A 13,571-nucleotide genomic window follows, 5' to 3' on the forward strand; every position below is an offset into this window, starting at 1 on the left:
GGGAGTGAGATCCCCGCCACTTTATTCTTCTTTCTCAGGATTGCTTTGGCTATTTGGGGTCTTTGGTGTTTCCATATGAATTTTTGAACTATTTGTTCCAGTTCGTTGAAGAGTGTTGTTGGTAATTTGATAGGGATTACATCAAATCTGTATATTGCTTTGGGCACGATGGCCATTTTGACGATATTAATTCTTCCTAGCCAAGAGCATGGAATGAGTTTCCATTTGTTAGTGTCCTCTTTAATTTCTCTTAAGAGTGTCTTGTAGTTTTCAGGGTATAGGTCTTTCACTTCTTTGGTTAGGTTTATTCCTAGGTATTTTATTCTTTTTGATGCAGTTGTGAATGGAATTGTTTTCCTGATTTCTCTTTCTGTTGGTTCATTGTTAGTGTATAGGAAAGCCACAGATTTCTGTGTGTTGATTTTGTATCCTGCAACTTTGCTGTATTCTGATATCAGTTCTAGTAGTTTTGGAGTGGAGTCTTTAGGGTTTTTTATGTACAATATCATGTCATCTGCAAATAGTGACAGTTTAACTTCTTCTTTACCAATCTGGGTTCCTTGTATTTCTTTGTTTTGTCTAATTGCCATGGCTAGGACCTCCAGTACTATGTTGAATAACAGTGGGGAGAGTGGGCATCCCTGTCTTGTTCCCGAGCTCAGAGGGAAAGCTTTCAGCTTCTCGCTGTTCAGTATGATGTTGGCTGTGGTTTTACCATATATGGCCTTTATTATGTTGAGGTACTTGCCCTCTATACCCATTTTGCTGAGAGTTTTTATCATGAATGGATGTTGAATTTTGTCAAATGCTTTTTCAGCATCTATGGAGATGATCATATGGTTTTTGTCCTTTTTGTTGATGTGGTGGATGATGTTGATAGATTTTTGAATGTTGTACCATCCTTGGATCCCTGGGATGAATCCCACTTGGTCGTGGTGTATGATCCTTTTGATGTATTTTTGAATTCGGTTTGCTAATATTTTATTGAGTATTTTTGCATCTACGTTCATCAGGGATATTGGTCTGTAATTTTCTTTTTTGGTGGGGTACTTGCCTGGTTTTGGTATTAGGGTGATGTTGGCTTCATAGAAAGAGTTTGGGAGTATTCCATTCTCTTCTATTTTTTGGAAAACTTTAAGAAGAATGGGTATTATGTCTTCCCTGTATGTCTGATAAAATTCCAAGGTAAATCCATCTGGCCCGGGGGTTTTGTTCTTTGGTAGTTTTTTGATTACCACTTCAATTTCTTTGCTAGTAATTGGTTTGTTTAGACTTTGTGTTTCTTCCTTGTTCAGTCTTGGAAGGTTATATTTTTCTAGGAAGTTGTCCATTTCTTCTAGGTTTTCCAGCTTGTTAACATATAGGTTTTCACAGTAGTCTTTAATAATTCTTTGTTTTCCTGTGGAGTCTGTCGTGATTTTTCCATTCTTGTTTCTGATTCTGTTGATGCGTGTTGATTCTCTTTTTCTCTTAATAAGTTTGGCTAGAGGCTTATCTATTTTGTTTATTTTCTCAAAGAACCAGCTCTTGGTTTCATTGATTTTTTTCTATTGTTTTATTCTTCTCAATTTTATTTATTTCTTCTCTGATCTTTGTTATGTCCCTCCTTCAGCTGACTTCAGGCCTCGTTTGTTCTTCTTTTTCCAGTTTCCATAATTGTGATGTTAGACTATTCATTTGGGATTGTTCTTCCTTCTTTAAGTATGCCTGGATTGCTATATACTTTCCTCTTAAGACTGCTTTTGCTGCCTTCCACAGAAGTTGGGGCTTTGTGTTCTTGTCATTAGTTTCCATATATTCCTTAATCTCTATTTTAATTTGTTCGTTAATCCATTGATTATTTAGAAGCATGTTGTTAAGCCTCCATGTGTTTGTGAGCCTTTTTATTTTCTTTGTACAATTTATTTCTAGTTTTATACCTTTGTGGTCTGAAAAGTTGGTTGATAGAATTTCAATCTTTTGCAATTTACTGAGGCTGTTTTTGTGGTCTAGTGTGTTGTCTATTCTGGAGAATATTCCATGTGCACTTGAGAAGAATGTGTATCCTGTTGCTTTTGGATGTAGAGTTCTATAGATATCTATTAGGTCCATCTGTTCTAGTGTGTTGTTCAGTGCCTCCGTGTCCTTACTTATTTTCTGTCCGGTAGATCTATCCTTTGGGGTGAGTGGCGTGCTGAAGTCTCCTAAAATGAATGCATTGCATTCTTTTTTCTCCTTTAGTTCTGTTAGTATTTGTTTCACATATGCTGGTGCTCCTGTGTTGGGTGCATATATATTTATAATGGTTATATCCTCTTGTTGGACTGAGCCCTTTATCATTATGTAATGTCCTTCTTTATCTCTTGTTACTTTCTTTGTTTTGAAGTCTATTTTGTCTGATACTAGTACTGCAACACCTGCTTTCTTTTCCCTGTTGTTTGCATGAAATACCTTTTGCCATCCCTTGACTTTTAGTCTGTGCATGTCTTTGGGTTTGAGGTGAGTGTCTTGTAAGCAGCATATAGATGGGTCTTGCTTTTTTATCCATTCTATTACTCTGTGTCTTTTGATTGGTGCATTCAGTCCATTTACATTTAGGGTGACTATTGGAAGATATGTACTTATTGCCATTGCAGGCTTTAGATTCATGGTTACCAAAGGTTCAAGGTTAGCTTCTTTAGTATCTTACTGTCTAACTTAACTTGCTTATTGAGCTGTTATAAACACTATCTGGTGATTCTTTACATCTCTCCCTTCTTATTCCTCCTCCTCCATTCTTTATATGTTGGTTGTTTTATTCTGTGCTCTTTTGTGTTCTCTTTAACTGCTTTTGTAGGTAGTTGATTTTATTTTTTGTCTTTAGTTAGTATTTGGTTAGTCTGCTTTCTTTGCTGTGATTTTATTTTCTCTGGTGACATCTGTTTACTCTTAGGAGTGCTCCCATCTAGAACAGTCCCTCTAAAATACCCTGTAGAGGTGGTTTGTGGGAGGCAAATTCCCTCAACTTTTGCTTGTCTGGGAATTGTTTAATCCCTCCTTCATTTTTAAATGATAATTGCGCTGGATACAGTATTCTTTGTTCAAGGTCCTTCTTTTTCATTACATTAAATATATCATGCCATTCTCTTCTGGCTTGTAAGGTTTCTGTTGCGAAGTCTGATGATAGCCTGATGGGTTTTCCTTTGTAGGTGACCTTTTCCCTCTCTCTAGCTGCCTTTAAAACTCTGTCCTTGTCCTTGATCTTTGCCATTTTAATTATTATGTGTCTTGGTGTTGTCCTCCTTGGGTCCCTTCTGTTGGGAGTTCTGTGTGCTTCCGTAATCTGAGCAACTATTTCCTCCCCCAGTTTGGGGAAGTTCTCAGCAATTAGTTCTTCAAAGACACTTTCTATCCCTTTTTCTCTCTCTTCTTCTTCTGGTACCCCTATAATGCGTATATTGTTCCTTTTGGATTGGTCACACAGTTCTCTTAATATTGTTTCATTCCTGGAGATCCTTTTATCTCTCTCTGCATCAGCTTCTATGCGTTCCTGTTCTCCGGTTTCTATTCCATCAATGGCCTCTTGCATCTTATCCATTCTGCTTATAAATCCTTCCAGAGATTGTTTCATTTCTGTAGTCTCCCTCCGGACGTCATCCCTTAGCTCTTGTATATTTCTCTGCAGCTCCGTCAGCATGGTTATGACCTTATTTTGAATTCTTTTTCAGGAAGACTGGTGAGGTCTATCTCCTTCTCAGGGGTTGACTCTGTGATTTTGGTCTGTCTCAAATTCTGCCTTTTAGTGGCGATAGAGATAGTTTGCAGAGCTGGCGCAAGTGATGACTGGGAGAACGTCCCTTCTTGTTGGTTTGTGGCCTTCCTATCCTGGGAGAACAGCGACCTCCAGCGGCTTGTGCTAGGCAGCTGCGTGCAGACGGGGCTTCTGATTCTTTCACAGCTGCTGTGGAGTTTAGCTCTGTGGTTGCTGTAGGCGTGGCCTGCCTCAGGCTGCCGCTCCGATATGGCGAAGCCACGTTGGAGGGGAAACGGCCAGGAGGCTGTTTGTCTCCGTTACGGGCCTCTGAGGTGTGCTGCTGCCCAGGGGGTTAGGGTGCCCGGAGTTCCCCAGGATTCCCAGCTGCTGGGCTAAATGTCCTGGGACGCTTCTGTCCAGCTGTGAGGTCCCTGTCCCTTTAAGACTTTCAAAAAGCACTTGCTTTTCTTTTTCCCCAGGGTGCCAGCTGTGGGGACCCGCTCACAGGTCTTACTGTCCTGTTTCCCTAGTTTCCAGCACCCCACACATGCATTGTGTCTGCGCTCTGGTGCGGATGGCTAGGGCTGGGTGTTTAGCAGTCCCGGGCTCCCTCTCCCTCCCTGCTCTGACTCCTCTGGTCCCGCTGGGAGCTGGGGTGTGGGGCGCTTATGTCCCGCTGGGCCGCAGCTTGTATCTTGCCTTCTTCGCGAGGCGCTGGGTTCTCACAGGTGTGGATGTAGTCTGGCTGTTGTCCTGTGTCTTCTGGTCTCTCTTTTAGGAAGTGTTGTATTTGTTGTATTTTCAAAAATATATGTGGTTTTGGGAGGAGATTTTCACTGCTCTACTCACGCTGCCATCTTGGCTCTGTCCCCCCCATTGTTTTTTTTTAATAATGTTTTTTATTAAGGTATTGATACACACTCTTATGAAGGTTTCACATGAAGAACAATGTGGTTACTACTATCCCCCATATTATTGAGTCCCCCTCCCATACCCCATTGCAGTCATTGTCTATCAGTGTAGTAAGCTGCAGTAGAGTCACTACTTGCCTTCTCTGTGCCACACTGTCTTCCCCGTGACCCCCCCACACCATGTGTACTAATCATAACACCCCTCAATCCCCTTCTCCCTCCCTCCCTACCTCCCCCACCCATCCCCTTTGGTAACCGCTAGTCCGTTCTTGGAGTTTGTGAGTCTGCTGCTGTTTTGTTCCTTCAATTTTGCTGAGTGAGATAAATTTTTAAATAGTCTATGGCAAAATAAGAAAAACTAGGTCAGTGTAAACCATAAGTGTGTATTTGCCTTTACTTAAAATTTATACATGTCCTTGTTTTTAAGGACTGTGTTTTTTTAACTTTTAAAAAGTAAATTTTTAAAAATAGTTTTAGACTTACATCAGTGTTGCAAAGATAATACAGAGAATTCCTGTACATTCCCCTCACCTGGTTTCTCTTAACATCTTACAGACATCTTAAATTACTGTGCTGCATTTGCTACACTAAAGAACTAATGTTAATGTGTTTTTATTAAACTCCATACTTTATTAGGATGTTAGTTTTTCACTAATAACCTTTCTCTGGTTCAAAATCCCATCTGGGATAGCACATTACATTTAATCATCTGTTCTTGGTCTCCTCTGGGCTGTGACAGCTTCTCAGGCTTTCTAAAAGAGCTGTCTTTTAAATCTTAGATAGTTTTCCTTCCTCTCTTTTTGGTTAATATTCTTGCTTGGAAAAAATTAAAAGTTGGCAATTCTGTTTTTCCCAATTGAATTTTTTTTACTGCTTGGTGAAATCCAGAACTTTGAGAACCAGTGCCTTTGGTCATCAGAAGTCAGTGTGATGACTATTAATACTTAGAGTCTACAAGCTTCCTAATTACAAGAAATACATACTAGTAATAAAAAAAAGTACCTGTAAAATTCAGGGTTAATTGAATCTTAAAGAAATAACTGGTGATCTGATTTGTGACTACAGTCTGAACTTCCATTAGAGATTTGAGTATATGCAGAAAGCCATGGGAAAATGCAGTCAGTATACACAGACTTCATGGGGCTTGATGAGTATATCAACTCATCACAAAGGTATTTCTTAGAATTACCAAAATAGACAATGTGTTAGCATATGATTTCAACTTTATTTTTCATTCAAATGGAAAAATTCACTCCATTTGAAATAAGGAGGGATCCTTTCCTCTTCTAAAGTTAATGTATTACACCTTGGCTCTTGATCATTTTCTTTTTCTTCCTTGATTCAGTAATTTTTTTGTTTCCCATAACTTTTCTTCCTCTTTACCATATCCTTCATTTAAAACCTAAAAATATGCTTATGATTCACTTAAATTAAAAATCTTCACTTGATCCAGCTTTTCAGGAATTAACCACTGCCCCTAGTTTTCTACCCTACTCTCTATACCCATTTAATCAATCCATTGCATGTCTTCTAACTTTATTCAAACTGTATTGGTACAAGCCACCAATGGTTTCTTAATTAGTAAATTCAGTAGTCTTTTTTTCAGTTCTCATCTTTCCTTGCAGCACAAGAAATAATTCCCTTTTGCAACTTCTTCCCGTGTTTCTGCTACATTACTCGTTTTCCTTCCTCCCTGATAATCTTTCTGCTTTGCTTATTTCTTTTCTCCCACATGTATCTTAAATGATAGTCCTGAGAATTCTAACTCTTACCCTTATTCTCTTCTTCCTCTGTACATTCTTAATAGGCAGTCTCATACATATCTTTGACTTTAACCATCATCATTATGCTTGCTGGGTTCCAAACTCAAGTCCAGCCCTCTTTCCTAACCTCTCAACAAATATACCAGTTGTTTAATAGTTACCAGTGCTGGGTTTCCTATATTGAAACTAGAAAATAACTCCAAGATCTTAAAAATGGAGAGGAAATAGGAAATTAGATGATCTCTAAGATAAATAAACCCTCCCTAAAGTTTCATCAGTTCCAAGTGGGCAGGGACTAAGTCATATATTTCTTTTTATTGTCAGTGGTCCTTAGCACACTACAAAGCATAAATAAAGTACTTAGTAAATACTCTTTGATTGGCTGCTAAAGTAAATTCTTTTCATTACATTCAAGAAGATACCAGAAAGCAAGAATTGCAGACCAGCAGTACAATTTTAATAGTCATTATGCAGGGTAAATGAACTAACTGCTTTGCTGGAAGAACAGAAAATAGGCTGAAAAAAAATCTTTTTTTTTTTTTTTAAAGAATTATGTCAGTTTAAACCAGTGTTGTTAAATAATCATTCTTCTGCCTAAAGTTTAGTTTTCATATTTTCTTAGCAATTGTTTAGGATTTTTTTAGTCCTTTTTATTTTAACCTTGTACACCTTTTATTTCTTCTGAAGCATGCTTTTCAGCATATAAAATTACTGAAACAGTTCTGTATCTTACTCCACCCTACTTTATTCTACCTTTTATTTCACTTCTAGTCTGAACTAAATGGGATCCACTCAGCATCTCTGTTCTTTGTCTTCAGTATGTTTTAATGTTGTTATTGCTTAGAATTGTTTTTCCTAATAAATTAGCCTGTTTAAATCTGTATGTGGAAATATTTGTTGTTTCCTGGTTTGAATGCTGACTACACTGCTTATGGTATAAGCAGCAGCTTCTAATGTAGGGGATTCTGTTATAGACCCAAGATAGTGAATACCTGTAATATAATTTAAACTTTGGCCATCTAAGTACGTAGTTGCTCTTCAGCTCTGTCAGACCCAGTGCCCCCTATTTCCAAAAAGTATTTTAACATTTCTTACTTCTTATCCTGAAATAAAATGTAAATATATAACCTCCCTACAGAAAATAACTTATTTTAAAAGATCAGCATTAAAACCTTAGTTGTCATACGAAGGAAAAAGTAATCATTTATAATAAATAGTACACAAATTTCAGTATTTAAATTTTCACCCATACCTACATTAGAGTAGTGAATAATTATGGTATAATCATGAATGCATGGCTACTAGTGCAGACTGAAAGCATAGTATATTGGTGACTCAAATTCAGGTGATATTTCCATTGGTGATACAATTTTCTGAAATAGTGACTGGCTCTTTATAAAGTTGTGATAAATCAAAGTATTATCTTCTTCCAGTTTACATTAGTTGCATGCCTGAAAAACTCGTAAGTCCATAAAAAATATTTTGTGTTTGTATTTAAATAGGGACTTCATATCATTCTGAAGATATTTTTACCAACATGAATATCAGGCAGGACATTTGAAAGTTGTCTGGTTCACAGGACATTTCTTCATTGGCAGGGCTTTTACAATGTGTTGCAGAATGTCAATCATCTCTGCCCCACTGACCCATCTATCCACCCACTAAATGCCAGTAGGCCCCTTAAGTCATTACGAGAATCAATACCAACCTTATTTCTGAAACAGTTCCTAGAAGTCTTCCTTCCTTCCCTTAGGCTCATTCACCAAAAGGAGTTTTGATTTAGTGGCATAGGATATCTTGGCTGTTATAGAGAACTATTACATAATAGTTCTCTCAATAAGAATAGGAAATCACACTTAAGCAACCAATCAGAAAATGGTAGGTGAGTAGGAAAGCCCGTGGAGCAAAGTATATGGTCAGTTAGAAACATTATTTCAGTGAGAGTAGTATTTTGGTTGAATTGCTAGATGTAAATGCTTGGTATTGTACTTATAACAAGAACAGCATACAGTTTATATATAAGAGCAAGAGTGTTACAGATTTTTAGAAACATTACAATTATATATAATTACGGCAAGATGAAAGGTTAGGGTATCTAGATTGTGGGAAATGGGGCTGGTAGGAAGTGAGGGGAAATGGAGAAGGCCCAGAAATCTTTGAGAAACCTTGGTGGAAACTTTTTCCCCATCTATCTCTACTTTGGATACTACAGTTTAAATATTTTCTGATTTCATTCCTTATCCAGCCAGTGTTCAACTGGATAGGCAGATCAAAAAAATCAAAGTTAGGGTTCTTGGTTATATAAACTTTAAATTCTCCCTTACTAAGACCTATTTTTTTTTTTTTTATCATTTATTTTTATCATAAATACCTCTGATTCCATACATGGAAATTACTAGTCTTAACAAAGGCATATTTATTATCATGGTTAAATTACAGTCAAATAGGTCTCTTCTAATCCAGAAAATCCATGGTAAATTCCCAAATGGCAGAAATTGGTGTTTTTAATTTCAGAAAATATATGTAATGTAAAATAGACCATTTTAACCATTTTTAAGTGTTATTAAATTCTGTTCTGTGGCATTAACACTCACATTGTTGTGAAACCATTGTCTCCATCCATTTCCTGCTTTTTCATCTTCCCAAACTGAAACTCTGTACCCATTAAACACTAACTCTCTATTCCCACATTCACTAAACACCTGGCAAACTATGAATTTGGCTACTCTTATTACTTATATAAGAAGAATCATACAATATTTGTCTTTTTGTGACAGGTTTATTTCACTTAGCATAATATCTTCAAGCTTTATTCATGTTGTAGCATATGTCAAAATTTATTTCCATTTTAACTGTATGTGTACACCACATTTTGTTTATCCATTCATTTGTCAATGAACGCTTGGGTTGCTTCCATCTTTTGGCTGTTGTGAATAATACTGCAATGAACATAGGTGTACAAATATCTGTTTGAGTCTCTGCTTTCACTTAACTTTTGAGTATATCCCCAAAAGTGGAATTGCTGGGTAATATATTCTATTTTTATTTATTTATTTATTTATTTTTTATTTTTTATTTTGGTATCATTAATCTACAATTACATGAGGAACATTGTTTACTAGACTCCCACCATCACCAAGTCCCCCCCACATACCCCATTACAGTCTCTGTCCATCAGCATAGTAAGATGCTACAGAGTCACTATTTGTCTTCTCTGTGTTGTACAGCCCTCCCTGTGCCCCCTGCTCGTTATACATGCTAATCATAATGCCCCCTTTCTTTTTTATTCTCCGCCTTATCCCTCCCTTCCCAGCCATCCTCCCCAGTCCCTTTCTGTTTGGTATCTGTTAGTCCATTCTTGGGTTCTGTGACTCTGCTGCTGTTTTGCTCCTTCAGTTTTTTCTTTGTTCTTATACTCCACAGATGAGTGTAATCATTTGATACTTGTCTTTCTCTTCCTGGCTTAATTCACTGAGCATAATACCCTCTAGCTTCATCCATGTTGTTGCAAATGGTAGGATTTATTTTCCTCTTATGGCTGAATAATATTCCATTGTGTATATGTACCACATCTTCTTTATCCATTCATCTACTGATGGACACTTAGGTTGCTTCCAATTCTTGGCTATTGTAAATAGTGCTGCGATAAACATAGGGGGGCATATGTCTTTTTCAAACTGGGCTGCTGCATTCTTAGGGTAAATTCCTAGGAGTGGAATTCCTGGGTCAATATATTCTGTTTTATTTTTATGAGGAATTGCCATATTATTTCCACAGTGGCTGCATTTTACTTTACATTCCCACCAGCAGTGCACAAGGATCCAATTGCTCCATATCCTTAACAATACTTACTGTTTTCTGTTTTTGTTTTTGTTTTAATAATAACCAGCTAACATGTGTGAAGTGGTATCTCATTGTGCTTTTGATTTGCATTCCCCTAATAGAAGTTTATTTCTTTGACATTTGCAAATGAATCCCTACCAACTCTAAAGCTGTAATAAATGGCTTAGATAAAAATCAGAGAAATCAATACTGTTTTGAAATTTTATTTACTAGTTATTGCTGTATCCAGATTTTACCTCATTAAGAGATGTTAGATGCTCTCTCTTCCTTTTAAAAATACCAAAACCTTTTTCTTTGACAAAAAAAAACAAAAAACAAAATAAACAAACAAAAAAATTAGATAAATCTGGGAACACCAGAATAAAAAGGTTTGTATTAGCCTCTTTTTCACTAGTAATGCTAGATTTCACTTTACAGAATCACTTTTAAAGTTTTTCTTTTCCTCTTAAATATCATTGAATTTACATTCAATTTGGTAGAAAATTTATTTTTAAAGATATACTAAAACCAAACTCAGGACCTGAAAACAAGAGAATTTAACCTAATTCAGTAAAAATTCTTTAAGTAGCACGTGCTGTTGCATTTAAGAATCTTAGTCTGAAAGGAAAAATGGCTGTACAAACTGGCAATCACAATTTAGCCTAACAGAACCTCTAATGGGAATGTGTAAAAGGTTAGGTGATTGTAGATAACAAATTTTTGTTTCTGGGGAGTGTGGTGTACCAGGTAAAGCTCCACAAGAATGAAATTCTTAAACTGAAGTTTGAAGGAGAGTAGGCCTTTGCTGGAGGTATAATGTGGGGGTGGAGTAGGGAATCAAGTTTGGGAAGTAATGCGGACCTGTGAGAGATGAGTTCCTATAGTAGTACAGCACTGACAGAAGAGTTAAGAATTTGGGGAGTCAAAGATCACTCTAAAGTTTATATCCAGCTGTTAGACAGTCCCAAACCACCCCTGCATTAAGCCAAAGTTCTTGGAAACCCAAACTGGTCTGATAGATGGCAAACTATCTTGAATACCAAAATGAAAATTATGTAACATGAAACAAAAAAGTTTAAATTATTGCATTTGTTTATGTCATGAGCATTTTAAGTTATTCTCTATCAAACCTTGCTTTGGTCTGTTAACAGTGTAAGATCATCTTGACCTTACAGTACCATATAGGTATATTTTATTTAAAGGTATATTTTATTTAAAGTCAATGTCCAAGAAACAGTAATTCACCATTAAGTTTATAGATTTGGTAAAATATATTAAATCATTCTTTCCCAGAAGCATTGTATTTTTGCTAGATCATTTTCACGTTCTTGTATATGTAGAACATATAGCCAACAAAAATCACTTCCTGTCATATAAAGCATATGAACTAAATAAAGCTTCTGTTCATTTAATAGTAATGTTATTGCAGTTTTTATTCTGAAGCTTTTTTTGTTGTTTTGGGGTTTTGTTTTGAAGGTTTTGGGGTTTTGTTTCTTTCTGTTATGGAGGAAACACATCACATGTAAGAATGATAAGAGGCACAAATTTACTTTGATCACTGAGAACTCTAAAAATGTTTTCTTAGTTATGTAAAGAAGTGTGACAATAATTATAGGACTATAATTTTAGTCTCAACTCTCTTATTTGTAGTGCTTGTATTTCTCATAAAATCTTTGAGATTTTAAGATAGTGCAGAGCCTGGTATATTTGGTATTAAGATGTAAAATGTTGTGATTTATTTCCAAGTACTGTTTTTGTGCCAAAGACAAGTTTCTAAAATTATAAAGCTATTTGCTGATTTGATTTCCCTACGTCTCATCAGTTTGTGGCCGCGAAAGGAGTCTCTTTGAGATTAATCCTGTGTGTTGTCAGTTCTTCTCCTAAGTGCCACCATGTGATTTTTCCACCTTAAACTTTTTTTTTGGTACCTTTGGCTTTAACATGTTCTCACAAAATCAGATAGAAAAGAGGTTTTGAATTTAATGCTTTTTTTAGAGCATGAGTTTTTATTTTAAAATAGTTTAAATTTTTTGTGCTTCCAAAGCCTATACTTTGTGGCAGACACTAAAATAAAATCATAGTGGCTAGACTCTCAGTAATCTATCTCATTTGCTTTGCCCAGGACAAGATGAAATCAGAGAAGAAAAGAGCAGACAAACCTTAAGGGGTTGATGGTGTGAATGGGTAGTCTGGGATGACAACAAAAATGTGATATATGCCAAAGGCTTCTGAACCCTGACTTGTAGCCTTGACTTGGTAACTAGGGAGTTCATATTGTATTTCTTTCTCAGAGCCACAGAATTGCCAATAATGGTTGCTAGAAATATTATGAAACTATACTTAAACTTCACACTAACAGGTAGTTATACGATTAATTTTGATAACAGATGTTTGTTTTGACTCAATTTTAACTTTAAAGTAGAGAAAGTAGAGGCATTACTGAAACAAAGATTCTCTTGTGTTGCTTTTAAAATACAGAGTATTAGATGAACTAATTATAAAAGCAGGACTTGAGGTAAGTGGCTTTGAGTTTCTTTACATCAGGAATATCTGATGAAAACTATGCCCACTCTCATTTAAAAAATGAACATATATGCAAATTTGTGTACACTATCAGAGAGTCTCAGACCTGAAATCCATTTATGGACCCTGTTCTCTTTCCTCATTTCTGGACAGTTTTATTCTTTTATTTTTATTTAGTTCATGGCTGGTTATAATTTGTTGTAGAGGTGATGCTAATGAACTGAAGTTACAGGTTTAATTTCCGTAAGAACGTTTAGCTGTATTTATACTACAGTCACAAATATAAATTTAACTTTTTGCATGTGAAAAAATACACCCACATGTATATGCATACCACTGTTTATAACATGATTGGATGAAATTGTATGAATTAATCACAACTGAAAATACAACTTAAAATGCACTACTGGATGTTATAGCATCTTTGGAAATAAAAAATTATTCTTTTGGAATTGCCATCTTATTTTAAATTATGGTATCTTGGTGATGGTGAGTTTAAAACTCAGTTTAACTGAAAGTTGATTTTATTTTTGGAGCATTTCAATATAACCCCTTGAAATAACTGTAGAAATTCCCAAACTTTAGTATGTGATCACTGGTACATCCAGTATAGGTGAATGGAAAATGATGAGCATTTACTTCCTGAAAAGTGCCTGCATTTCTATGTATATTAATTTTAGTCATGAAGGAGATATTGCAATAGTACATATAAAACATATGTATATTGGGGGGGGCTTTGTTTTCTATTTCTTAACTTTAAATGTACATAGTAATAAATTCCAGTGTTGGTGGAATTTAGCAAAAAATAAAATTCTGTATAAGTCATTCTCAGTGTTGTCT

At 35.9% G+C, this 13,571-nt stretch overlaps 1 protein-coding gene across 6 annotated transcripts in view; it reads left to right on the forward strand.

Annotated features, from left to right (window-relative positions):
* The window catches only part of ATP11B (ATPase phospholipid transporting 11B (putative)), a 164,937-nt gene that overhangs the window by 17,630 nt on the left and 133,736 nt on the right, over positions 1 to 13,571 (forward strand). The window lies entirely within an intron of this gene.

The sequence above is a fragment of the Manis pentadactyla genome, chromosome 1 (genome assembly GCF_030020395.1).
Source record: "Manis pentadactyla isolate mManPen7 chromosome 1, mManPen7.hap1, whole genome shotgun sequence".
Taxonomy (NCBI): domain Eukaryota; kingdom Metazoa; phylum Chordata; class Mammalia; order Pholidota; family Manidae; genus Manis; species Manis pentadactyla.